The sequence below is a fragment of the Monodon monoceros genome, unplaced genomic scaffold (genome assembly GCF_005190385.1).
Source record: "Monodon monoceros isolate NGI ecotype Baffin Bay Population unplaced genomic scaffold, NGI_Narwhal_1 Super_Scaffold_16, whole genome shotgun sequence".
Lineage (NCBI taxonomy): Eukaryota > Metazoa > Chordata > Mammalia > Artiodactyla > Monodontidae > Monodon > Monodon monoceros.
In genome coordinates, this window is record NW_021703772.1 from 63,247,090 (window position 1) to 63,274,424 (window position 27,335).

At 39.7% G+C, this 27,335-nt stretch overlaps 1 protein-coding gene across 2 annotated transcripts in view; it reads right to left on the reverse strand.

The window, feature by feature from the left end:
- CERS6 (ceramide synthase 6) overlaps nt 1-27,335 on the reverse strand; it is a 317,168-nt gene that overhangs the window by 91,970 nt on the left and 197,863 nt on the right. The window lies entirely within an intron of this gene.

Sequence of the window (27,335 nt, forward strand, 5' to 3'; positions counted from 1 at the left end):
AGAAGAAAAAATTGTATCACGCTATCATTATTTGAGAAAGCTGCAAGAAAACACAAAATTCAGATACTTGCAAAGCAGCCAAGTCCCTGTAACATTCAATTATGTTAACCGAGAACACCACTTTTTGAAAGGCAGGGGAATCTAGAAATAGAGAAATGAAAGTTCCTTAATTTCCCAACCCCTGCAGTCACTGAAAGAACACATGATGGGGAAGAGAGAATCAGAAAGGACATAGGAACCCCTCTGTCTGGCCTCAGTCTGCTGTTAACCAGCTGAGTGACATTGGGTAAGTCGATTCACCCATCGGGTTGCTCATGTGTGAAATTAGGAGTTGGACTGCATAGTTTTTATGATATCTCAAGCCCTAAATTTCACCATCCTCTTTGCCCCCGCTTTTTTTTCTCCCAAAAGACAAAATCCTGGTTTGCTGTCTCTGATCTTGTTGCAGACTCTGACACCCCACAAATGGAAACCCAATATCAGAAGAAAACCCCCTTTTTCTTCTTTGTGAAGAAACTCCCGTTACCCATTGCAATTTAGATTTTTTGAATCACTGACAAAACTCGGTCAGTCTTATTAAACACAATCAGAGCAGTGTTAGTAATCAATATAATAAAAAGCTCATTTTGCCCAATTTGATGATGTGTGAATAAAAGTTATAAAGTTGAGTAATTGCTTTTCAGTGTGTCCTTATCTGTGAGGCTCAAGGTTTATATTATGTTTGGTATTGAAGATTAAAATTTTCTAAATTAAACACTGATGAAAATTTGATGATGATATTTTAATTTAGGCAAATAATTACTCCCTTTGCTTACGGCCACTTTCATATATTAAAATTCAGAAGGGAATTCACAATTCAGTTTACCATTACTCATTACTAATAGGACAAATGATCAGACTATACCCTTTAAATAAGTGGTACATCCTTATAGATTATTTATCTTCTAATTATGACAGAGAAATTATCCTCTGAGTTGCTGAGTTAATTGCAAAGAAGGAATTGATCTTCATGCAGTTAAGTTTCTGATGTTAATCAAGCCTGTTTTCCTGTCTTCCTAGCTTCTGATCTTCCAAAGATATGTAATTATTTTGGGGGGAGGGGAAGCTGAAAGCTATAAGTTGGATAGATTAATGCAACTGAATTATATCAAGGGGCTGAACCAGCAATTTAGAAGTGGTTTGCTGAATATAAGATAAAGTTTTCCCCTAGATGAATAAAGAGAGCATTTTTTTTTTTTTTTTTGCGGTACACGAGCCTCTCACTGTTGTGGCCTCTCCCGTTGCGGAGCACAGGCTCCGGACGCGCAGGCCCAGCGGCCATGGCTCACGGGCCCAGCCGCTCGGTGGCATGTGGGACCTTCCCGGACCGGGGCACGAACCCCTGCATCGGCAGGCGGACTCTCAACCACAGCGCCACCAGGGAAGCCCTAAAGAGCTTTTAAAAATCAATGAGGTGGAAAGGCTGGGTGATTAATGAAATTTGCATGATACTGAAAATGTAATCTTAAATTATCTATTTATCTGGAAGCAAAAACAAGATGGCCAAGTAGTCACAGTATATCACTGACCGACCTTTCTATGGAAATAGAACCAGGTTCCTTTTTACCTTCTGTTGTACACGCATAACTTGGAGATATTGCAGGTTCAGTTCCAGACCACCAGAACAAAGCAAGTCACATGATTTTTTTGGTTTCCCAGTGCATACAAAAGTTATGTTTACACTATACTGTAGTCTATTAAGTGTGCAATAGCATTATGTCTAAAAGAACAATGCATATACCTTAATTTAAAAATACTTTATTGCTAAAAAAATGCAAACCATCATCTGAGCCTTCAGTGAGTCATAATCCTTTTACTGAGGGAAGGCCTTGCCTCAAGGCTGATGGCTACTGACTGAGCAGGGCGCTGGTTGCTGAAGGTTGGGGTGACCGTAGCAATTTCTTAAAATCAGACAACAGTGAAATGTGCCCCATCGATTGACTTTTCCTTTCACACACGACTTCTCTGTAGCGTACAGTGCTGTTCTGATAACATTTTACCCACAGAACTTCTTTTAAAATTGGACTCAATCCTCTCAAATTCCGCCACTGCTTTATCAACTAAGTTTAGGTGATATTCTAAATCCTTTATTGTCGTTTCAACAATCTTCACAGCATCTTCACCAGGAGTAGATTCCCTCACAAGAAACCACTTTCTCTGCTCATCCGTAAAAAGCAACTCTTCATCCATTAAAGTTTTATCGTGAAATTGCAGCCATTTAGTCACATTTTCAAGCTCCACATCTAGTTCTCTTGCTGTTCCCACTATATCTGCAGTGACTTCCTCTACAGAAGTCTTGATCCCCTCAAAGTCATCCATGAGGGATGGAATCAACTTCTTCTGAACTCCTGTAAAGATTTATATTTTGAGCTTTTCCTGTGAATCACGAATGCTCTTGATGGCATCTAGAATGGTGAGTCCTTCTTTCTAGAAGGTTTTCAACTGATTTTGTCCAGATCCATCAGAGGAATCACTATCTATGGCAGCTTATAGCCTTATGAATGTATTTCTTAAATAATAACACTCGAAAGTCGAAATTACTCCTTGATCTATGGGCTCCAGAATGGATGCTGTGTTAGCAGGCATGAAAACAACATGAATCTCACTGTACTTCTTCAACAGAGCTCTTGGGTGACCAGGTGCATTGTCAGTGAGCAATAGTACTTTGAAAGGAATCTTTTTTCCTGAGCAGTAGGTCTCAACAATGGGCTTAAAATATGCAGGAAACCATGTTGTAAGCTGGTGTGCTGTCATCCAGATTTTGTTGTTCCATTTATAGCACAGACAGAGAAGATTTAACACAATTCTTAAGGGCTCTAGGATTTTCACAATGGTAAATGAGCATTGGCTTCAACTTAAAGTGACCAACTGTGTTAACCTCTAACAAAAGAGTCAGGCTGTCCTTTGAAACTTTGAAACCAGGCATTGACTTTTCCTCTCTAGCTATGAAAGTCCTAGGTGGAGTCTTCTTCCAAGAGAAGGCTGTTTTGTTTACACTGAAAATCTGTTGTTTAGGGTAGCCACTTTCATTAACTATCTTAGCTGGATCTTCTGGATAACTTGCTGCAATTTCTACATCAGCACTTGCTGGTTCACCCTGAACTTTGATGTTATGAAGATGGTTTCTCTCCTTAAACCTCATGAACCAACCTCTGTGAGCTTCAGACTCTTCTTCTGCAGCTTCCTCACCTCTCTCAGCCTTCATAGAATTGAAGAGAGTCAGGGCCTTGCTCTGGATTAGATTTTGGTCTATGGGAATGTTGTAGCTGGTGTGATCTTCCCTCCAGATCACTAAAACTTTCTCCACGTCAGCAATATACTGTTTTGCTTTCTTTTTGTGTATTCGCTGGTGTAACACTTTTAATTTCCTTTAAGAACTTTTCCTTTGCATTCACAACCTAGCTAACTGTTTGGTGCAAGAGGCCTAGCCTTTGGCCTACCTCAGTTTTCGACATGCCTTCCTCACTAGGCCTAATCACTTCTAGTTTTTGATTTAAAGTGAAAGACATGCAACTCTTCCTTTTACTTGAACATTTAGAGGCCATTGTAGGGTTATTAATTGGCCTAACCTCAATATTGTCATGTCTCAGGGAATAGGGAGGTCTCAGGAAAGGGAGCGAGATGGGACAGCTGCCTGTCAATGGAGCAGTCAGAACACACACATTTACTGATACCAATTAAGTCAGCTGTCTTATGTGGGCACAGTTCGTGGATCCCCAAAACAATTATATAACAGTAACGTCGAAGATAACTGATCACAGATCACCATGACAAATATAATAATAATGAAAAAGTTTGAAATATTTAGAGGACTACCAATTTGTGACATAAAATTGTTGAGTTTGTGACACAGAGGCATAAAGTGAGCAAATGCGGTTGGAAAAATGGCACTGATAGACTTGCTCGACGTAGGGTTGCCACAAACCTTCAATTTGTAAAAAAGAGAATATCTGCACACAGTAAAACAAGGTATGCCTGTATTTTTGAAGTGCTTCTTTGTTTTGTTTACCTCAGCACCTATGAATTTCTGAGTTCACTGATGTCTATGCTATTAATCCATCAATGTAGTTTGGTTCATGCTCTCATGAGGTTATATTTATTACTTGCCAAACACCTGATTTTTCAAGCACATACACTATCAGTTACAGAACTTGCCTGTGTAAACGAGTGAAAAACAAGGCCATTTATTGTACTAGAAATTGGCAATGCAGAAAAAGGCTATGAAGTTGAACCAAGCTGGAGCCATCTGTCTCCAGGCAAAGGTATACACGTGACTTCATGATTTCAGTCCACAGTTCCAGGGACTACAGCACAGAAAACATGCATGAGGTAATCTTTAAATGGGAAACGGCCACAGACAATGACATTCTACTTGCTGCAATACCAGCAACTTTAGTAACTGAGCTGAGAGCACACACTATTCTGTTATCATTGGGAAGTATTATCTAGAAGACTCACTTCAAGCTGAAGTGTAATTATCCTTTAATAAATGCATCACTGAGTTAAATGACAATGGTATTTTGGCTCTTCAATTAGAGTTTCCAAGATAGTCTAATTGGAGGGGTTCTGCCACTATAAATATATCTTCTACTCTATAGGGTATCTCATTTTGGAGTGCTTAAATATTACTAGGGACCAGTTCCATACATACATGTTTTATATATAAACTGAATGAGAATCCATCAATTTACCTTCTGATTCTAGAACATACACCCTGGGAAAACTGCCCCGTTTTTTATATACCATTGGTTACAAATAGAAATAGTGTACATCTTTTACCTCTATTAATAATACATCTATTATCTTTATAATACAACAGTATTATAAGAGCATTGCGTTATATGTAGTTACTGTTCCACTGAACAAAATGTAATCTAAGATAGAAACTGTAACATCAAACTGTTTTATAATGGGACTGACGGTAATTTTGTCCCTGGAAAAACTAAGAGGACACCCAAGGAGAGGAAAATTACACGTAGTTCCAACAGGAAGTAACCAAAAACTGTCTAAATATAGGGAAAATGGGCATCTGTAACAAGCTCCAATAATAACAAGAGGAAACCACGAGGGAAGATCAGCTGTACCATGGATTTCCTCAGTTTAGGATTACACTTATCTAAATGATACCACTTTAACAAGGTATAAAAAATAAACTGAATGCTGAGACCATTAAATTTCTAATATATTCTTATTATTTATCATGCAACAATATTCACTTAGCCAGCACCTGCTCTGTGCCTGGTCATATTCTAGGCACCAGGGATTTAGGAGTGAACAAAACAAACAGAAAATCACTGTTCCTGCAAAATTTATTTTCTCGTGGAGGAGACTGACAATAAACAAGATAAATAAACAAAAATATGTATGTTATATATGAGGAAGGCTAAGGAGAGAAAATCCAGCAGGAAAAAGGATATGAAACGTCAGAGGGTGTGATGGGGAGATGACACTGATAGAGCAGCTGGGGAAGGCTTCACTCAAGTGGGGACTTTTGAGTAAACACTTGAAGGAAATCATTCTGTCACTGTAACTTTCACTTTTCTGTCTTGAGTATGTTACCGTTTAGTTTCTACCTTTAGTTATATGTAAATAAAGTAAACCAGTCACACAGAGGGGGAGAAAGCATGAATAAGGAGAGAAGAGAGGGACATCTAGCTTTGAACTGGTAATAGCTTTTCCACTGCTTTCTAAATCTATCAGTCTGTGTGTCATTTTTGTGAGTATTAAGTTGCACCCTCACGGGTGGCCCTGGCTAATTCCATTTACGACTTTGCTGAAAAGAGCACTGAAATGGGGGTGATGTGATGGGGGTGATAGTTACTGAGACCCAGATCTTCAGCAAGGCTGGCATTCTCTGCCAAGTTAGAGGATGAAAAGGAAAAAAAAAAACCACTGCAGATAAATCCACTGTCCTACTGCATGGAACTGCTTCCTCCTTTAAATTGACATGTTGTCAGCTGTCAACTAAAAATAGTGCAATTTTCTGTTTCAATTCTCTGCTGTAAAAAATGGCCATGATGATCACAGTACCAGGTTTTATGAAACAATATATATAGAGGCAAGAATTTTAAAAAAAGAAACATCTTAGGAATGGAAGTCACTGATTTTATTTCTTAGCTGACCCACATCACAACATACTGTGATAACAGAAGACAACAACAAAGGGAGGAATATAAAAGTGAATTCATTGGAGACATCAGACTGGGAGTATAATCAGGATTCTGAAACTGTGTTTTTACACTGAAGATACTACATGATGAATACTTAATTCTTCAATACTGTGTGCTTGACCCGTATATCTAATCATTCAGGTCTTTAAAAAAAAATCTGCGGGCTTCCCTGGTGGCGCAGTGGTTGAGAGTCCGCCTGCCGATGCAGGGGACACGGGTTCGTGCCCCGGTCCTGGAAGATCCCACATGCCGCGGAAGCGGCTGGGCCCGTGAGCCATGGCCGCTGAGCCTGCGCGTCCGGAGCCTGTGCTCCGCAACGGGAGAGGCCACAACAGTGAGAGGCCCGCGTACCACAAAAAAAAAAAAAAAAAAAAAAAAAGAGAGACATTTCTAAGCCTTCTTGCAGCTAAGTATCTAGCTCTGTGTCTCAGTTCTGGCCTATGAAGTAGAAATGGTGTGTGAGATGTCCATAGAGCCTCCTTAATGAGAGGTGACTCAGCTGGCAAGCAACTTTTTACCTGTTCACCTTTCCTTCTTCGGGGGAACTGTTTCATTGAAGTGATGGCTGGCATTCTAGCAGCCATTTTGTACCAGTAAGTAACCTTGAAGATGGAAGCTGTGTACTAGGGTACTGTAGCAGAAAGACAGACTATCCCTTTATCCTTAATGACATGATGGAGCCATCATATCAGACTGTAACTGCCTCCCTCCAGACTTATTTTATATGAGAAATAACCTTTTTTCTTATGTAAGCCACTATTATTATTATTATTATTAGCTATATGCTCCAAAGCTAATCTTAACTAATATAATAAAGAGGAACACCAAGGGACTTATAAAGTCAGAGAGCGATTTCAGTGGTATATAGTACCCATCCTGTGAATTCTTAATACACTGATATTGTTTCTAATATCCTTAAAACTCAGGTTGCACATGTATAACTCTAAGCTTATAAAAAGATTTAATAGCATTTCAGCCTCGTGTGGAAGCAACATGGTAAAATAATCTACCTAATCTCTGTACACTGAAGAATAATTAATGTAAGAAAAGATTAGAGTTGAAAGTGGAGAGCAGGAGATGAACTAGAGTGCCAGGTCACAGGAAGAGTCATTGACACGTGCTGTCTTGTTGACCATGGTGCAGGGGATAAAGAGGAAGTGAAGAAGACCCCAAGATCTCTGGCTTGGTTGACTGCTGCAGATGGTGACGTCCATAAATAAGATGGGGAACGCCACAGGAGGAATAAAGGGTAAGGGAAGAAAACGAGTTTGGTTTTGACTTTGAAGAGCTTTTGAGATGCTTATGGGATACAGATGCAAAGTCCAGGAGAAAGTTAGAAAACAGTCTAGAAATCCAGGTTCACTTGTTATTCTGCTTTTAAAAAATATTTGATGATTCCACAGCAATTATTCAATGAAGCCCGAGCTCCCTACCATGATTTCAAGGTAATTTACCACCTGGCTTCAACCTACCTTTTCAGATTTATCATTTAACATCTCTCTTTGCCCACAAGGCCCCACCAAACACAAACGCAAACCTTATGCCCAGGTCACATAAAACTGTTCATGGTTTTGCCCAAACAAGCTTCATATTTCTTCCGTAACACATATCCAACTTCGCTGCAAATATCTCTTTACGTGTCTGTCCCACATGGGACAGAACTATTTGAGGGCCTAGCCAACTATCCTGGATAGGGCACATCGAAGAGATAAGCACTCTAATACTTGGTTAATTAACAGAGGCTCACGCGCCAAGCTTCCATGTTTTTGCTTACTCTGCTTTCCTTATCTGGAACATGGAAAGGAATCAATGATGACCCCGAGTGGTCAGGGCTGCGTAAATAACACAGTGGTGCCTGTTATCTGGAGAGATCAGATCAGAAAAGGATAGAAAAAAATGTCCAACAGTTAGCAGGAGTAGGGGAGTTTTATATAAAGAAAAGAAGAAACAGATGCACTCAAGTCTCATGACTTTTACCTCACGCGGCAAAAGACACCCAGAGTGCGGAATGGATAGCTCATGCTCAGTAAAGGAGGGCAGGAGTACAACAAGGGAGAAAGCACCGGGTTTCTTGAGAGGCAGGAGTGGGCTGGATCCAGAAAAGCGTGACAGGAATCCTTCCCAGGCCACCAGAACGCGACAGCCACTTCACTTATAAGCTAGCTCCATCAGCAGCAAATGGATGTGTCACTCTCCTCGCTGGTCCTCAGCTGTGCTTCTAGACTTGACAAAGCTCAATGCTAGAGAAGGTCTCGGTTTTTCCTGCCTAAAGGTTTTCTACCTGCCACTAGGTCATCACAAACTCCACCATTTGTTAGACACAGCCAGTCCCAATCCGGATATATAAATTTCTTAGCTTCTCCAATTTGGAATAAAAAGGAAAAATAAAATAATGGCATACTGTAGTGTAGAAAACAGAGGAGCTTTATATGTCTAATGTGAAAGTTTCTGCCAGCTCTCTGTGACACATACTCTTATTTTTGCTGAGAATTTACAAAGATTATTGAACGTGTGTACGCTCCTTTTAATTAGTGGGACACCGTACAATATAAATGCAAGATTATGTCTTATTAGAACTATGAAGTACTGACAACATGAGAGCTGATTTGAGCTGTTGTGAAATAGTGTATTTATACTTTACACACATCTTTCATGTCTTTTATGCATGGCCCTGGAATGTGGTTTTAGGAGACACTTAAAAGAGAAGAATCAGAAAAAAGAAACAGCATCACTCACTCTTCACTCAAATTTAAACTGTGTCAGGGTGTTGGTTCTCAATGCAGCCTCATTATAAAGACATAACATGAATATTATTTGATCCAGCAATCACCCTCCTTGGTATTTACTCAAATGAATTGAAAACTTACATCCACATAAAACCTGTACACGCAAGTTTATAGCAGCTTTCTTCATAACTACCAAAATGTGGAAGCAAGCAAGATATCAATGGTGAATGGATAAACTGTGGTACATCCATACAATGGAGTATCATTCAGTGATAAAAAAGAAATGAGCTATCAAGCCACAAAATGTGTGGGAGGAACCTTAAATGCATATTGCTAGGTGAAAGAAGCCAGTCTGAAAAGGCTACGTACTATAGTTTCCAACTATAAGACATTCTGGAAAAGGCAAAGCTATGGAGACAGTAAAAAGATGAGTGATGGCCAGGATTTGGGTGGTGGGGGGATGAACAGGCAGAGCACAGAGGACTTTTCAGGCAGTGAAACTATTTGGTATGATCCTGTAACAGTGAATACATGCCATCACATATCTGTCAAAACCCACAGAATGCACAACGCAAAGAGTGAACCCTGGGGTAAACTATGGCTCATCGACTGTAACAAAAGTAACACACTAATGTAAAATGTTAAAACGGGGCAAACTGGAGGGAAGAACAGGGAGTGGGTACAGGGGAACTCTGTACTTCCTGCTCAACTTTTCTCTAAACCTAAAATTCTTCAAAAAATAGGCAATTAAATTTCTTTGAAAAGAGAACATTACCTTACAACCTTCAAGTCATTTAAAAACTAATTCAGAACAGCACTTTGTCAACAGTTAGAGAAAGCAAGCAGCTTAGAAGATAATCTAGCATAATAATTCAGAGTACATATAACTTCGTGAGCAAGTGGCACGCTCTATTTCATTTCAGTGAGAATTTGTTGAGCAAAACTGTATGTTGGTCACTGTGATAGGTATGTGGCATATGGCAGTGAACACACAAAGATATGTGGCCTTGAAGAAGGTATGTTCTGCTGTACAGAGACAGGCGATAAAATATAAACCAACAGAGAGAGTGAATTATATAGCAAGTGAGAAGGGGACGAGTGCTAGAGGAAAAAGAAAAAGGAGAGGGGATAAGGGGCATCAGGGTTACTAAGGTAGGGCTGGGGAGTAATTTCCTCATCTGCTGAAGGGGATATAATAGTTCCCACCACCTGTGGGTGCTGTGGGTTCCAGGAGATCTCCCACGTAAGGTGCTTCAGTAGTGCTGGGCACACAGAAAGTGCTCAGTCAGTAAACGTGACCTCTTATTACTATGATTATTGCTAGGAAATGGCAGCACGTTTTTGAATAACTTTTATCATACCCACCATGTTTTATTTGCTGATTTTTTTTTCTTGAATTGCTAGAGTAGAAGCAATTATCATGGGAAGTCCAAAATTCATACACTTCAGGAGAAACAAGCACTTGTTGAATTTGTGGTTGTTTACTAGTAAAAACCACTTTTTAATTAACCTTTCTTCTCACCTCTGCCAAGAAATATCATATAATCACATGGACAGATCCTAGAAAAGATATTGGTAACTATATTTGTGCAGACTGGCTGTATATAACGGAGTAAGTCAAAGCAACAGGGATGTAAAACAAGGCAGGCGCTCATTTGTTACATAGAAAGTCTGGAGCTAGGCCATCCAGGACTGGTTTCATGGTTCCACAAAGTCATCAGGGACCTGGATTCCTTCTGGCTCACTGCTCTGCCACTCCTAGGGTGTGGGCCTAGTCTCTACGGTCCAAGAAAGCTTCCAGAGCCATCACATCTATGTGGCAGGAAGCAGGAAGAGATAAGGAAGGTGCTCGAATTTTCCTTCAAAGAGACTTCCCAGAAGACACTTCCCACAACACTTCTCACGCACGCTATTAACCAACACGTTGTCCTGGCTCCTGGTTGCAAGGGAGGGCAAGGGTTGTTTGGCTGGCAGCATTGCATCCAGCTAGGATGCGAGGGGAATGGGGTCTGCGAGGTGACAGTGCCTTTTCAGAGGGGTGAAGCATAAGGGGCATGCCACTTCTGTGAATGGCTGGATGTAGCTTCCATGACTCCCACGCGAAGGGAGAAGGATCCTTTCTCTCTACAGATTGTGCATTGTTGCAGAGAGCAAGGGCAATTTGGTGGTAATTACTTGTTACTGTAAAGTAGACTTGTTTTATGTGTGTGTGTGTGTGTGTGTGTGTGTGTGTGTGCGCGTGCGCGTGTTTTGTTTTTTTTTGCGGTTCGCGGGCCTCACTGTTGTAGCCTCTCCCGTTGCGGAGCACAGGCTCCGGACGCGCAGGCTCAGCGGCCATGGCTCACGGGCCCAGCCGCTCCGCGGCATGTGGGATCTTCCCGGACCGGGGCACGAACCCGCGTCCCCTGCATCGGCATGCGGACTCTCAACCACTGCGCCACCAGGGAAGCCCTGTTTGCTTTTTTTAAACCGACCCCAAATCTATCAAAGACAAAAAGATTCCAGTAAATTTTAGTACTGAAGAAAGATTTAGATTTTTAAGTTTGCATTATATATGATACTACAAGAATACTTAAGCTAATTATGGTAAATCCACACACACAATGGTTTATTATGCAACTGTTGAAATAACATTGTCAAATATTATTTAAAGACATGGGGAAATACTTGTCATGTAATAAGTGAAAAGGCAACGTACAAGATAATGTTAACTATGCGACACATGTATATGAATTACAGTAAAGAAATCAACATAAATTAATTTTATACAGTTTCCAAAATCTCTACTTAGAAAATATGTTGAATTTTAAATTAGAGTTGTTTTCAAAAGTCTGTATTGCAGTAGCAGTTCTGAACTGCCAGACTGCCTTTGCATTTTCCTATGATCTTCTGCATTATTTTAAAACTATAATCCTTAATAGTATAGAATTTCAAAACTCCAAAAGCTATGAATCACCAATGAACTAATAATGTACTTTAATAAGTACTATCACTTTTAACTTTGGGAAGAAGGGGGGAAAATACTCCTTAAGTGTTTAACTGGATGATGTGTGAAAGCATTACTACAAATCAGTAGCTCAAAAGCATTGGGTTTTCAAAGAAGAAAACCACCCAGTGCTAAATAAATGTGAAACAATATCAACTTCCTGAAGATTTGAGCTGAAGCGGTCCCATCTTTACCAGGAAACTCTAGTCTAACAATATGCTCCTTTTTCATCCAATCTCAGGCTTTCATTTATCACTGGGATAACATTTTTTTTTTTGGTCCCCAGCCTTATTTTGATAATTTTGTCTATGCCTGACCACTCTAGATGGCATATTTCAATCTTCATTTCAATAATTGTTAAGTATCTACTATGTGTCAGCCACACGTTTGACAGGAGGCTCCTGAGACTTGACAACATGTTCCCTGCCGCGTGGGAGCCTGGGCAAGGGGAGCCTGGCTCAGAGTCTAGCTTTCTTTCCAGGGTGTTTGCTCTACAGCTGCCCCTTTCAGCGGCTGCCTTGTAGCCATCCTGTCACAAACTCTGCTCCTCCTTTTACAGCATCTCCTCCCCATCATTTCATTTACTATTTAACTGTACAACTGTACTGGCCAAAAGAAACCGTTGCGTAGAATCCAGGAATCATTTAGTATAATATAAAACATAGCAAAATATGTTAAATGTATTGGCTCCAAAATGATTTTTTAAAGTTGGTAAGAAAAAGTATATTTTAATTAGCAAAAACAGAAACAAAAAAAACCAAAGTCAGGTTTATAGGAATACGAGAATTTGTATATAATTTTAAAAAATAGAGCATTGAATGGTACACCGAGACTCAAAGATCTCAGCCAAAAATAATTATCACTGAGAATTTAGTGATTGTAATGGTCTGTCCCGATGCGTTGCCAACTGTTTAACTAGAGAACAGAATATTCTCATTTAAAAGAAACATCAATAAAACTGTAAGTCAATCAATTTGCATAAATCTTTTGGTAAAAATAATCTAAAAACTACATCCATTGATCCTTAGCAATATAATACAAAAAGATAGAAAAAAAAGAAGCCCAAAGGCACCACCAATGTAACATTTTCCGTGAAGCACAGCTGCATGTAGTGTCCTATGCAGACATTTGTACTGCATCCCAGTGGGAAGCCCACAGTATTGATGCTTCTGTATCTTGTTACTTTCTGTATCTGGCTCTCTGCAGGGATTCTGGTTTTCAAAGGTGCTGGTGATTCTTAGCTAAATATCCCTGGTAACTTTACATTGCTGCCCTAAATGCATGCAAGAAAGACAAAATCTAATTCTAAACCTGAGGAGTGAAAATGTCAGGATTAAATTCACTCTAGAGAAACAATAACCCTCTGAACTACTAATGAATAACTGGAAATACAAGCAGAAGATAAGAACTGTCAAGTGTCTTCCTGAAACCTTAAATGTGGAGAAAGGTTTTGTCAGAGATGAAAAATGGGGACCACTGTGCTCCTTTCCACTCATTGCCCATAACTTGTAAATTACAGCCTGTCTACAAATGATGTATTTGGTACTTGGGAAATTATTTATAATTAATAGACTTCACAATTCTCCAGCTGATAGTCTAGCAGGTAATCTTACATGCTTAACTGAAATGATTTCTTAATCTTCATTTCATTTAAAAACCATAATTAAGAACATCAATGATGGAAATTTCAAATAAGCATTTTTCTAGCATGTTCATTGTTGTGATACAACTATACTTGAATTTAATTTAGTTTCTCCTTTTCCCTTGTTTTCTTGAGTCATACCTGCATCCTCTCAGGACAGAGACACCCCAGAACTGCTGATGCTAACAAGCAACCCAGATTGTTCTGACCACACAGGATCCTTGACCCCTACCTCCATTCCAGATAGGAACCCCCTACAGATTTATTTAAACACACCATTCTTTGTTCTGTTACATGAAAATCAGGAGACATTTCTAATTATTATGCTTCTATGATTCAACATCAAATTTCAAGGGATCAAAGCATATACTCTAGGACAGCGGTGGTCAATTTTGAAACTGCTTCAGGGTCAAATTTATTTTTCCACCATGCAACAAAATTACCTATTAAAAAAAAGACAGAGATGAATTTTTCTTTCAAAGGGCTTCAGAACCAAACTGAAGCAAAGAGGAAATAATGAAAAAGATAATGTGACAGTGACAGACTATGTGAAATCTTCAGAGAAAATGGACACCCAAAGATAATGATAGCATTGGTACTGTTTTACTCACAGAGGAGACATGCTATTCAAAGACTTCCTTTTTAATTCCTATGAATGTGTTTAAAAAGTCACAGATAGGGGTCAGGACGTATTATGAACAAATCTTTTCTTACCGTATGTTTGTTTTATATTTCTTTCAGAGGTTAGAACGTAGTTTAAAAACATTTAGATAAACGTTTTTAAATTTGTTTCAATCACACCCCTCAGAAGAAAAAAAGAAAAGAAATGCCTTTGACAAGGCATTACTAGTTATAGGTGAAAACATCACCAGCGACCTTATAAAAAGGCAAGATTGCTAGAAAGTAGAGGGGAAAACTCATTAGATGATAGCTGGTAACATAAAGAGGAGGGTCTCTCAAACCTCCTTTATTTGGGGAAGGGAGGAAGCAAGGTTCTAGGTTCTCTTACCTGTAGAAGTCTTAGGGGCAGAAATCATAACCTGATTACAATGCCCTCAGAACCCAACCCAGTGCCTCACACATAAAGGCTGTGCAATAGATGCGTTGAATGTTTTGCTGAGTGAATTTCCCAGCCAGCCATGTACATATGTACAGAATTTCATTTCTAGTCCACAAGTTGTCCACGTGCAGGGATAAGGACCTCCATGCCCTTGCTGTTGTCCTGGCAACAGAAAGCATGTGCTCACTTCAAGCAGAGCACTTCCACGTTCTTATTCCATAATGGACTTTTCTCCTCCATTAAAACAGGAAATAATCTGTTTTCTTGACTTTGTGTCACAATGCAAGACTCAAGTTCCATGTTGGCTCTTTTCTAGAATATTCTATACAAAGAAAATGGCATTCATTTCTTCATCTACATGTTCTCTCATGTGGGTGATTGTCTTAATTATACGTTGAATGCTCACTCTGTGCTAATCATTGTGCCACAGGCACCAGGGACATTATAATGAACAGGCCACAACCCAGGCAAAGAGTTCACAGCTCAGGTAATTTTTAGAAAAACCAGACAATATAGTAAGATAGTATTAGAATAACATTAGGTGCCATGAGGAGTGATAACACTGCATACTTTGAAGAGATGGGAAATGGTGGTTGGGGGTTAGTATTAACCTTTCTTTTATTTACATATCTTATGATAGTTTCTCTAGTTAAAATAAAAATTTTAAAGTAATGTGATCGATGACATATATTAGCTTGATTCTGTGATTTTAAATAATGCACATATGTTATTTATGCATAAAATATCTTCCATATATACACGAAGTACTGAAAAAACTAAGGGTAGGAGTTGGTGGGGTAGAGGGAAGGAGATTTTTCATTTTTATGCTCTTCTATACCATATGAATGTTTTCCATACGGCATGTGTAATTTGAAGTTAAAAATGACTTTTAAACGTGAAATGAAATAAAAAGAAAAGATAGTGAGAGATTGAAGGCAAGCATGACAAAACCATAATGACAAATCAAAGGTGAGCTACAAACATGATTATTAGCTTTCTAGTGATCAACTCAAAAAGGTAAAGTTTATAATGTCCAGGAAATAAAAGTCAGTAATTTGCTCAGGGAGTTTACCTATTCTCATTATTAAGAACTGAGAGAAATTTCTCCTAGCAGTCCTCATGAGGAAGATACCATGTGACACAGAATATCCTGATAATAGGCTCATAATATCCACAGTGACAGATTTCATAAAACTTCTGCTTATAATGACCCCCAACAGAAGCTAATGGCAACGCACCAAATGTAACTCACAAAAGTATTTCTGAAGGGGGCCAGTTCAGTCTAAAGGCTCTGGAACCAGACGGCCTGAGTTCAAATGACGGTCCCAGCACATAACTTTCTATAGGAACTTAGGCAAATTACTTGACTTTTCTGTACCTCAGTTTCTTTATCTGCCCCATCGGGTTTTGTGAGGAATAAATGAATGAATACATACATAAATTTTAGAAGACAATCCACACTAGCTATTTACATATACGTCCTTGAATTTTCTCTCACCTAAACCTTTAATAGGGCATTAAGCATTCCCAGTCCTGGGGACTGTAGTCCTTGCTGGCCATGTACAGGCTCCTTTGCCCCAGTAAAGTGTTCCCTCTTCTGCGGAGGGTCAGGAGCCCAGCACGGAGCAGAAGCCAGAGAGGACCACCTACAACCTGACATGAGTAAGGGAGTAATCGGGAACAAGGTCAGGTTATTTCTTAGAAAATATGATGAATATGTTTCAACACACTAAGATGAAGGCAGTAGAGGCCTCAAGGTCCTACTACATGGGACAGCTCAAGTCTACTTCCCTGGGATCCCCTCTAGGACCCTAAAAGAGATAACCTGCTGCACAGAGCTGTGTATATTCTGTTTATATTATCAGTATTATTTATATTGAGTATAAACTATGGCCTAAGCATTGCTCATTTAATTCTTATAATAAGGCTCTTAGGTAGGTCCAATTATCATCTGATTTTACAGGTAAGAAAACAGGCACAGAGAAGGTAACTTGCAACATGTCACCCATCTAATAAATGGCAGAACCAAGACTCCATTCAGTCCAGCAGACTGGCTCAAGCCTACTCTCTTAACTGTGGCACTGTATTACACCACGCATTACACAGATCAAAGTTACAAAACATCCACCACATATAATATACAGCACAAGGAATATGGCCAATAATACTGTAATAACTTCGTATGGGTACAGATGGTTACTAGACTTATCAGGGTGATCATTTCATAACGTATGCAAATGTCAAAGCACTATGTAGTAGACCTGAAACTAACATAATATTGTATGTCAACTACATTTCAATTAAAAACAACCCATAATCTAATCTACAACAAAGTCAAGTTTCACACACATTTTCTAGTTAGTTCTCCAACATAATAACTACCAATTGTTTCAAAATTCTTCCTATCTTTAAAAAAAGATAGGACACAAACCATGAATGTGCTTTTTATTGTGATAATTTATATCATGGTCTTTTGCAGCGTATGAGGAACTCCTAGTGGGGGAAATAGCTACGGCAGCTCGGATTTTTTTTTTTTTTTTTTTGCCAAACCTTGAACACCCCATCAGACAGATGGTTGTCCCAAAGATATCAGCCATTGGATGAGTCACTGCCTGAGACGTACCCCACACAGCTTACTCTTGAAAGAATGGTCCCGGCAATATGCACAGTATTTCCCATGTACTCACTAACCAAGTCAGAAAACCCCACTATTAAGGATCCACTCCTTAAGGATAATATCATCCATTTAGTTAAAAACAAAAAAGAAAGAAAGAAAGAGAGGAAAAGCCAATTGTCCTAGGAAGAGTAATACAAACTATAATCAACCACCGACACTCTGGTGTCAGAGGCTTCCTTAATGACAGTTGAAAGCAAGGCCGTTCAGGAATTTTTTTTTTAAAGTATTAATAGAAGATTTAGTGAAGAAATGGGTATCTACTTGCAGAGGCAATGGGTGCCTACTTGCATTTTTGGTCATCAAAAATTCTGCACTAATATTTTAGAAACCATCAAGATGTCTTCAAAATTCCAACACACTAATATACAAACTGCATTTCCCAGAAAGCCTGTTACTCTTAGAAAAAGCATAAATTTTTTCGTGCTGTTAATTCATGTGTCCTGTTTTTGGTTGGAAACATGTTCAGTGTCCCCAGGAGGCTAGGTATGGAGCCAATACCGAGGAAAAGAAAGAAATAAGGGTGCAGAAAAGAGTGGCAAGATGACTCTTAAAGTAAATTGTTTAATTATTTTTCTCCAGTCAGCCCTGTTAAACGTTCAGGAAAGCATTCAGAAGGCAATCCTCCTCTTCTCCAATTGTTTTTCCCCTTTGTCCTCTATTTCACATACGGCAATTTGCTCTTTTTGAACACATCAGACAAGCCATACCCTTTTGGGACTTTCACATGGGTTACTGAAGTGATAAAATGAGAAAGTATTTACTCATCAAAAATTCCTTCTCCACTAAACATAAACATTGGTTTATGATACAGCTTGCCCACCATGGTGAAGTTCAGAATAGCCATTCTAGGGAAATTAGCAACCTGCCCACGCCCCTGCCAATGTCCTGACATTTCCATTTGGAAAGTACACTCAATTGCCTTAAGGATGAAGCATAAACTGAGACGTAGTGAACGTGGTATAATGAGAATAATTCCAAATTCTCCTTCAATTATCTTAACCTATGAAATATAAATAGTATACAGATTTTTCTAAAAGTTCACAATACTATGATAAGCCATACAAGTATGTACAAATAAGTACTGTTACCTGTTCAGCAGCAAGTAAAACAGGTGACAGGTGAACCAGTTGGCACTGTGTGGTCAGAAGACACTCTTGGAAATCTAGAAGTTTATCTTGGAATTTTGTCCCTTCAGTCTTATTTTCTGAACTTTGACTTTATGTACTCTTGACTTTTCTTTTGATTCTATATTTTATCAAGTCTGAAAACATAATGTTTATCCAGGTTGAGACAGGCTTTTTGCTTTTTTTTTTTTAATGTATAAATAACCGTAGGTCTAGGTCTTTCAGCTGCTTTAAAAGAAGGAAAAACCCAAAGCCAGAGGAGTTCAGGATCTGTCATGCAAACTCATCCTCTGTAAATAGGACACACTATCCAGAATCCCAAACTCCTGAGAATATTCTTTGTTGGCAACTCCCGAATGTGCATTTATTATACATATTTCTTGCTTTGCTCACAAGTCAATTCAGGATGAGTGCTATCATCACCTTTGGGTCAATGACTGCTTTGGAATAAGAGGCTGCCACCATCAAAGCTCTCTTTCTAACCCTCGGGAATCTATTTAGGAGGAAAGCTCTATCAACCTCGAGAAGACTAACACTCAACATGAAGCCCACAAGCAAGTTGGTGCTTTTCTCTTGGAGGCCAAAATGCACACTGTCCTTATGATTAAGGATATGTACGTACATGGTTGTGGTCTAGCAGCATGTAACACCCAACTTAGGACAGGCAGGCTTAGGTTAAAACCCTGGTTGTGCCTAGATGTTTGAAGAAGGGACCTTGGTCATATTAATCTCCCTGGCCCTCAGATGCTTCATCTACCACAGAGTTCTTGAGATTATCAATAAGAATAATTCTCTGTGCTTTATAAAAATAAGTGTGTCCTATAAAAGCATGAGCTAAGCACTGGGATCATTACTTATCTTCAAGTAACAGGACTTGAAATGTCATGACATAAAATATTCGACTTTCACATGAAATTCCACCACTCACTGATGGCCAGAGCATACTCAGAGCTGGTTTTGCACTGGTGTGGCCACCATGATTCATCCATATGCTTCTATATGTCTTGCCTTCTGAGTTACAGCATACATTTTAAAAATGTGTAGTAAAGTCACAGACCTTCAAGACAAACAGCACCTATAACTGTGACTTTGGCAACACCTTATTCCAGTGACTGAAAACAAAATTCAATTAAATCATTTTATATGATATTTCATACGATATTATTATATCAACTTGTAATTTCTTTCCCTAGGCTCCAGTGTTTTTGATTCCCGAGATGCATGAAGAATCTGAGTTTACGAGTGTAAGTGCTCAGTAATTTAAAACCAAAGGTTTACAACTTTAAAATTCATAGGAAGATATGTTGAGAGAGATACATTACATAATGGCTAATAATGAGAATCATCTCTTCCCAGTGACTTTTCTTTCCAACATTAACACAGTGCCAAAAGGGCCATCTGACAACCACTTCCAAGCAGATGACTTTCTAACTATTTATTAAAGAGAAATATTTTCCAGGTCCCGAGGCCTATTGCTAAGACAGGGATTTGTAAGTTCCAATGCGTTTATTGGTTCCGGCAGAATTTTACTGTCACAGTTGTTAGCTTTGCTGGCTGTGACAGCACTTCTCTGTTGTAGTAGTCCGCAGAAGAGATGTCCCGGATTAGTAATAAAAACTGGGGGAACCAAGTAACAGTGATGAAGATTTAAACATGTAACAGATAATTGAAAACAATAACTCACAAATATTTAAGATAATTAAACTAGTGTAGCACACCACAAAAGATCCTCAGGCCATGCAATTTTAGGACAAGGTTTTTCAGTCTTCTCTTTCAAAGGAGAACTGTAATCCTTCTTTGTATTGCAGGGAAAGAATTCCATCTGCATATGAACATCCTTGTTTTATAACTAGCCCCCTGATGCTATCTAGATGGCCATTAACTGTATCAGATCCATCCAGTTGAAAAAGGTCCGCCATCAATAAAAGTGGAGCAGCCATTGGAAATGGTGGCTGCGGTGAGACTGCTGGGATGCAGCCTGGCATTTACATCTCTCCCCTTCAGGGTTTCATTAGGAAAACAGTCATTTACAAACAGAATATTTAGTATATTCCATTGTTCTCCCAAGAGACTTGCAAACCTTTAAATGATTTTCTTTAAAAACGTTCTTTCACTTGTTTTATTTTAGATTCCACATATAAGTGAAATCATATGGTATTTGTCTCTCTCTGTCTGACTTGTTTCCTTTAGCATAATTCCCTCTAGGGCCATACGTGTTGTTGAAAATGGAAAGACTTCATTCTTTTTTATGGCTGAGTAATATTCTCCGTGTGTGGGGGTGTGTGTGTGTGTGTGCACACGTGTGCACCACATCTTCTTGATCCATTCATCTATCGATGGGCACTTAGGTTGCTTCTATATCTTGGCTATTGTGAAGAATGCTGCAGTGAACATATGGACATAGGTGTGCATGTATCTTTTCAAATTAGTGTTTTAGTTCTCTTTGGGAAAATATCCAGAAGTGGAATTGCTGGATTGTATGGTAAGGTGGTTACAGCTTTAGTTTTTTGAGGAACCTCCATACTGCTTTCCACAGTGGCTCCACCTATGTATACTCCCACCAACAGTGTACAAGGGTTCCCCTGTCTCCACATCCTTGCCAACACTTGTTATTTGTTGTTTTGATGAGAGCCACTTTGACAGGTGTGAGGTGATATCTCATTGTGGGTTTTTTTTTTTTTTTTTTTTTTTAAGCGGGCCTCTCACTGTTGTGGCCTCTCCCGTTGCGGAGCACAGGCTCCAGACGCGCAGGCTCAGCGGCCATGGCTCACGGGCCCAGCCGCTCCGCGGCATGTGGGATCCTCCCAGACCGGGGCACGAACCCGTGTCCCCTGCATCGGCAGGCGGACTGTCAACCACTGCGCCACGAGGGAAGCCCTCATTGTGGTTTTGATTTGCATTTCCCTGGTGATTAGTGATGTTGAGCATCTTTTCATGTGTCTGCCATCTGGATGTCTTCCTTGGAAAAATGTCTATGTAGGTCCTTTGCCCATTTTTTTTTTTTTTTTGTGGTATGTGGGCCTCTCACTGCTGTGGCCTCTCCCGTTGCGGAGCACAGGCTCCGGACGCGCAGGCTCAGCGGCCACGGCTCACGGGCCCAGCCGCTCCGCGGCCTGTGGGATCCTCCCGGACCGGGGCACAAACCCGCGTCCCCTGCATCGGGAGGCAGACTCCCAACCACTGCGCCACCAGGGAAGCCCTCTGCCCATTTTTTAATTGGTCTTTTTTTTTTTTTGATGTTGAGTTGTATGGATTTTTTGTATATTTTGGATATTAACCTCTTACCAGATACATCATTTGCAAATCTCTTCTGCCATTTAGTAGGCAGCCTTTTTGTTTTGTTGATAGTTTCTTTATAGAAACAAAGTCATAGATACAGAGAACAAACAGGTGGTTGCCAGAGGGGAGGGGGATGGGAGAATCAGTGAAATAGGTGAGGAAAATAAAGAGGTACAAACTTGCAGTTACAAAATAAATGAGTCACAGGGATGAAATGTACAATGTGGGGAATATAGTCAATAATAATGTAATACCTTTGTATGGTGACAGATGGTAACTAGACTTATAATGGTGACCATTTTGTAATGTACAGAAATACTGAGTCACTATGTTGTGTACCAAGAACACAGTGTTTGTTGTAAGCCAATTAAACAAATAAACAAACTCACAGAAAAAGAGATCAGATCTGTGGTTACCAGAGGTAGGAGGCAGGGGGAGGGGAAACTGGATGAAGGTGGTCAAAAGGTACAAACTTCCAGTTATAAGGTCAGTAAGTACCAGGGATGTGATGTACAACATGATTAATATAATTAACGCTGCAGTATGCTTTATATGAACGTTGTTAAGAGAGTAAACTCTAAGAGTTCTCATCACAAGGAAGAAAATATTTTCTTCTTCCTGTATTTTGTATCTATATGAGATGGTGGATGTTCAGAGCTTACTGTAGTGATCCTTTCATGATGTATGTAAGTGAAATCATTACGTAGTATGCCTTAAACTTATAGGGTGCTGTATGTCACTTACATCTCAATAGAATTGGAAGGAAAAAAAGTTCTTTCATATTTACCTTACTTTCAATGACCTGATTACGCTACTGCCTAGTTTACCTTTAAAGAAGCCAGACTTCGTGCTCATGTTATCCACTCCATGTATCTAAATACACTACACATATAAAGGCTGAGGGTTGGACACAGATGTCTATGGATATTGTCAATATCAAATGGAAAAAGAGAATACAGTCAACTGGTCACAGAATTAAAACAGGGATCCAAGTTATCTTTCTGACATGATTTTTCATTTACTCTTACAAGGAATGAAACTGAATGAATGTGAAACAGTGTGTGTCTGTGTGTTGGTGAGACAGATCAAGAGGAAGAGTATGATTCCCTCAAGACAGTCTCAGTTGGCTCCCTAAGTGTTTAACGTGAGGGGATGAGGGAAGAGCCAGAGTTCCCAGGATATTTTTGTCGTTGCTTATGTAACAATAAATTGGTTTTTAGTTATTTTATTTATTTATTCACTTATTGGTAGTCTCACATTATTTTACCTATTTGTAAATGTCTGACTAAACTTGAATTACAACTAATATAAGGATGGTTTAAAAAACAAATGGCAATTCATTATTTTTTTTTTCCTTTTTTTTAACACCCCACCCTGTTTATTTAGCAGGTAAGGACTCAGAACTTACAGACCATTAACGTGTTATGCGGTTTACTGAACTTGCTTGAGTTTCCTTTGAAAGCAAAGGATCAGAGCTGAGATAACGACCACATGACTTAATCCGTATGCTCAAGCAATAAATTAGTAACTAAATGAACATTTAGCCCTTGATATTAACTAGTTATTCATAAATTTGCTCCTTTCATTAGCTGGTAGTCCATTTTTAGAGGTAACATTTTGATTATCAATGTGAGCAGAGGCAAAAATTCAGAGGTCAACTGGCCTCCAAGAGTGAAATTTTTCAAATTAATGAAGCTTCTGGCCACAGATCCACCGGCAACCCTAATGACTAGTTTCTATGAACCGAGTTCTCTTATTTGATTGGCATCATTCCTGGCTGTCAGCAAATGCAATCACAATTTACAGTCACTTAACAACCATTTTTTAACAGGTCTCACGCGATGGCGATGGCGGATGATATGAGGATTATCATGAAGCTGCAGAAAAACAAAGTGAGATAACGTATGAAAAGGGGATTTGTAAACAACAATATACTGCACAGAACTGATTTACCAGCTAATAAATTATCAGTCACTATAGTAGCAGGGCCTTGTGCCTGATAACTGGGGTAGCAGCCATTCTTTCAAAAGACCCATATTTGGAAACAGGACCAGGGCTTAGATGTGTTAGACCTGCCTCAAATCAAAGTCAATTTAAAAACCCTAATTAAGTGATTTGCTTCCTTCTTCTTCTCTTTAATTCACAGAACTAATTTATCATTGTTCCAAAGGCTATGGAGACTATAGTTAACGTGAGCATAAATGATCACTTTGGAAAAGAAACGTTGTTTGGCCCTAACACATTATCCTTAAGAGGAGGAAGAGAAAGTGCTACCTTAATATGACATGAAAACCTAGGTAAAAATAGAGCTGGGACTGCCATACAAAACTGCATCCCTGTAACAGGCACCACTGTAAAACATCACAAGTCCACTTCTCTTTAGTCATCTCAGTACTGCTATATATAAACTAGTTACCAAGTCTAATGATTACCATTTAAGAAAAATTACAGCACAGATTAAGCATTTGCTTCCCAAGAAGACCCCTTCATTCCTTTACAAATAGAAACTTTTTCTCCCCAGTATCCCCATTTCCCTTTCTCTTCCCACCCAATCTCCTCAAGCTACTCCTGCCCACTCCCACTCTGCCCAGTCCACAGGATTGCCACAGTCCTAAAAGCAGAAGGAACATTTTTACCTCTGTGTTGTTCAAGAAGATGATACTGATTAAAAATGAGATATGTGGAAATGAGTAATTGCTGGTGCTTTTACAAAGATGGTTTCATTCGGTAGCAGGAAGAACAAAAATGCATATTCACAACTGTACAGAAATCCTGTGAAAAAGACTGACAAAATAATTGAAGGCCCACATTAATGCCCATGTAGTGGCCAACGGCATAGACCTAGTAAGTAGAATCCACAAACTGTGGAAGTCGAATAAAGTAGAGAAAAGCAACCAGATACTGCTTCTGGAATGTCATAAATAGATAAAGGGAAAAAGGTACTTTAAATCGCCCCAGGATCTCTCTGTGAATTAATTTGGTGGTGATTTAAGTGCTTCAGGAGCCAGGCTATTTCATTTAAAGACGGCATTGATATTTGTTGGGAGGGCCAAAGACGTACAAAGAAACTGATGAGCCATTCTCACTGCTCAGAGCAGGAGGGAAGGCTGTAGGAATCAAGTAATAAACTCTGTTAATGATTTGGTGGTGAATGGACAGACGCGACGACAGGGCGGAGGGCATTCTTCCCCCTGGCTCTCTCCTGGGACTACCACACTCCTTGGCATTTGTGGCTCCTGCCCCTCCCCTGATCACACCAACTCCAATGCCTGCAGGAAAGAAAATGGAAAATCGCGATATACTGTATCCTACCCAAATGGACAGACATTTCTTTGGCTTTTTTTTTTTTTTTTTTTTTTTTTGGTTTGCGGGGCCCCTCCCTGCTGTGGCCTCTCCCGTTGTGGAGCAAAGGCTCCGGACGCGCAGGCTCAGCGGCCATGGCTCACGGGCCCAGCCACTCCGCGGCATGTGGGATCTTCCCGGACCGGGGCACGAACCCGTGTCCCCTGAATCGGCAGGCGGACTCTCAACCACTGCGCCACCAGGGAAGCCCTTCTTTGGCTTTTACCATCTATTCCCCTAATGTCCGAATTAAATCTGGAGCAAGTAAGCAACTACAGATAAAATATTAGTATGGAGAACAGCAGCTCCTTTTTTAAAAGTTAAAGAATGTTCACAGTCCTATTTCTTTTTTCCCTTCTCTATTTTTGAAATGTCTCATTTCTCAATAACCTTACTTAACACAGCCATCAGTTTAATCTCATTGACCTCACAGACAAATAGCAGATCTGGTTCAACAACTATTTATTGAGACTGTATTTTCAGAAACTGACCTTTGGTGCTTTCAGTAAGGCTGGGAAAGGACATTGGTAGCCATGTGACAAGTACAGCAATCAAGCTCTTCCGAGTCCACTTTGGAGGTGCAGGGTGTTATGGGGCAGGGGAGGTAGGGACTTAGGACAGACAGCCTAGAGGGAGGAGAGGGAGAGGAAGGGGAAGGGGAAGGGAAGGGAAGATGGGCGAAGCTTGAGCAAGGCTTAACATAATCTGTAGGAGGCAACTAGGTCAAGAAGGGGTGATACCACTGATGTCAACCACTGGCAAACAAACAGAGTTGTTAGCAGGGGGCAAAAGCCGATCTTTCCCATTACAAAATGAAATGTTCTACTTTCTAGCACAGTAAGTTAAAAGCTATATAAAAATAGGATTTCTGGAAACCTTATGCTCATATAAATTTTAGTAGAACTTAAATACTTTTAAAACTAAAAATATTCTTGCATTTTATCATTTCTCTCCCATCTTTCCTGCTATAAAGTATCCACAGTAAGACATAATGTAATGTCAGTGAATAAGGTTGCTTTTAAGGATCTGACTGAACATGGAAATGGAGTATTTTTACTGAGAGGCCATTTAACAGTGATGAATGTGGGCAAAGAATCACAGGACCTGGGGCTGAATGCCAGCTCTGCCACTTAAAGTTACTTAGCCATTTTGAAGCTGTTTCTTTTCTCTTTTAAATGGGGGTAATAACACACACGTCAGAAGGTCAGGGAGAAGATCAATTAAATACCACAACACAGGGCTTAGCACAGAACAGCACATGGCAGGAGACTGAGGAAGCATGTGCCTGCCAGGGCTGAATACCCTTCTTTCTCATTCCTTCAAAGTCAGCTGCCTTCTCTCCCCTAAATATCACAGAACTAAAAGTATATTTTTTAAATTATTTGTATTATGGACTAAGTATAACTTTAAAAAAATAAAGAGAAGTTTTTGTCTCTTAAAAAAAAAGGATTCACTATTTTCACTGAAATGTGGATATCCCTTGGTTTTTTTCTCTTCCTGCTAAGTTAGAGACCCTAAATGGAAGAGAAAAAAAGTGTTTTCTACCCCTGTGAAAACAAATCACAACAGAAATAGCTACATTTGGTGGGGAGGCAGGTTATTAGCAGCCATTCTTCTGGAAAAGAAACAGGAGAAATCTTTTTTAAACATTCACTTGTTTCCCGCTCCCCCGCCCCGACCCCTTTTAGAAGCAACTTTTAAATGCAACTGAGAAGATTCTGTCTCCTCTTTTCTCCTTTTAAAAAGTCAACACTACCTCTTCAGTACTGGATAAGCCTTTATAACAAGCAGGAAATGCTTTACCTGTCTGAAACTGACAATTTGGGGGGGAGTACCTGACACAAAAATCTACAGCTGAGACACAAGAGCCCATTTCTCCAACATAGGGGCCAATGCCAGGGACAATGGCTGTCGTGACTGTTACAGTGGCCAACACAGGTCCCCCTGCCTCCAGTTTTTGCACTTCTAATTCATTCCTCACACTGCAGCCAGGTGACCTTTCTCTAGTTCAACTGTCTGTCACCTCCTTATTCTTTCTTTCCTAACTAAACAGAAGCTAAATTCTTGACCTGGCAAACACGGCCTTTCACTGTCTGTCCCATTTGCCTCCCAGCATCATCATGCTTGCTGTGCCCCCTTCTCTTTTGCCCCCAGACACACTCCCCACTCCTCAAGTTACAGCCTTACCACTTTCTATTCTTCCCCAACACTGTTCTTCCCTCCACTTCCTTTGCTCATCACCATCATCAGCGGAAGTCTCCATATTTCATCCTCAACACCACATCCTAGT